Source organism: Prinia subflava, chromosome 6 (assembly GCF_021018805.1).
Source record: "Prinia subflava isolate CZ2003 ecotype Zambia chromosome 6, Cam_Psub_1.2, whole genome shotgun sequence".
NCBI classification, from domain to species: Eukaryota; Metazoa; Chordata; class Aves; order Passeriformes; family Cisticolidae; genus Prinia; species Prinia subflava.
Genome location: NC_086252.1, coordinates 5,376,100 through 5,378,058, shown reverse-complemented (window position 1 = coordinate 5,378,058; position 1,959 = coordinate 5,376,100).

Genomic DNA, 1,959 nt, shown 5'->3' with positions numbered 1-1,959 from the left:
GACTGCAGCTGCTCGGGGCCTTGTACAGTCAGCAGGCGCCTTGCACAGGCCATACCATGATCACTGAGTCTTTGCTGACACAGCCAGCTGGTCTCCAGCTTGCTCCAGCTCTGCAGAGCTGCTCCCGAGAAGAGTTTGCTTTTCCCTGCCCGCAGGAAGTGGGAGGTCGGCTCTTCTTCTTCTGCTTGGGATAATCCCCTGTGAGGGAAGGGTAGAGAGAGGAAGGGAGAAAGCTAAGAGGAAATGACTCTGCTGAGATGATGCATGAAGACAGGTCCCTTCCCAGCAACCCCCTTCTGGGAGCTGCGGGCTGGTTTTCAAAATCCTGTCAGAGTTCCTTTGTGGGAGCCTGAGGAGGTGTGTTGGAAAGCCAGGTCAGGTCTGATCCTCATGAAGTGTCAGGCAGCAGGGTTTGTTCCTGGGCATGCTTGCTCTCTTGGAGAGCATCTTCAGAAGGTTTGAGATGTTGTGGAAATTTGCCTTGTGGTGCCCTCCTCTCCTGGTGCCCCCTGCACAGCTTAGCAAAGCCCACCCACCTCAGAGCCAGCTTGGGCAGCTGGTTGGACTCGATGATACTTGATGGTCCCTTCCAACTCAGCTTATTCTGTAAATTCATCTTGGAGTGAAAAAACAATGCCTGAAGTTTTTTGGGTTCATGAGGTTGCAGTTCAGCACGGTCTGCAGATTATTTTCCACTGGTTTTGGATGCTGTTTATCCAGAGTCATTATTTGATGTATCTGCCTGCATAGAGTACACAGGCTCTAGTCATCAGTGGTTCTTCTGGGTTGTCTCAACTTGGGACACCTTCGACAGCCAGACCTGCAACATTTCCTCCTGACCATCCCCACAAAGATGCTGTCAGATGACAGGCAGGGTGACAGAGCTGGCAGCAACCCCGCAGGGTCCCTCAGTGTGGCAGGTCTCCTGCTGCCTTCGTGCCACCAGCCTGGGCGCAAAAAGTGTGTGCCAGCTGGGTTTGTGCTGTTGACTCTTTGCTCTTTGGAGCCATCAACATTTTATTTAATGACAGCTTTTGGTGCCCTCCTGTGCTTTTGGGAGCAAGTTACTGTTGCTGCTGTACCGAGGTCAGCCTTCAGGTATTTCACCTTTCTCCCCCGCCCCTCCATAGCAATTAATGCTCCCACTGTGACAGGGGGTTTGGCGGGACCTAGGACTTCTCCAGGACTGTCTCCAGCTCTGGCCATAAAGAGCTGATGGTCAATACCACCTTGGGGTGCCTTTCTGCAAAGGCCCTCAGGCTCTCCTGCCATCTTACAGAGTGGGAAGATGCTCATGTCCAGATATACCTATGGGTTTTTGCTCCTGCTGCTCTTCCTCCCAGCCTTGAGAGCTTTGACCCTGTTCCCAACTCCCCGCCCTGAGCGTGGCCCTGGGGAGAAGGATTGTTCCCAGTCTGGGGTGAGCCTGTGGGTTTCTCCTCAGGAACAAGCCTCTCCTGTTCCTGACTGGCTTGAGCAGAAAGCCCTGAAGGTCAAGGAAGAAAGTGCTTCTCCAAAGATATTGTGCCTCCATGGTGCCCCCATGCCTGGGACAGCTTCAGCTGTGCCATGTGGTGGGGACTCTACTGGCAGAACCCAGCCCAGCTCTTGTGCAGGCTGGGATGTGATGGGAATGCCTGTCCCCCTGGCACAGCTTTCTTGGCCGAGGATCCGAGACGAAAGTGCTGGCGGGTGCCCCAAGCCCCCCTGCCCCAGTGAGCAGCCTTGAGCCCCAAGGCTGGGCACTGCCTGTTCCAGGGCTCCCTGCAAGGCTTCTGGAGGTTCCAGGCACCAGTGGCTGGGCTGCGGTCGCAGGTACAGTGACATCCATAAAAAGGGTAAGGAGAAATGCTTCCTAAGTTTGACTCACAGCTGACACCCCCTGATCCCTCCCTCCGTCCGGAGGCTGGAGAAGTCTCCTCCTCACCCTTACCCTCCTGCCTTCTCTTCCTCCCACAG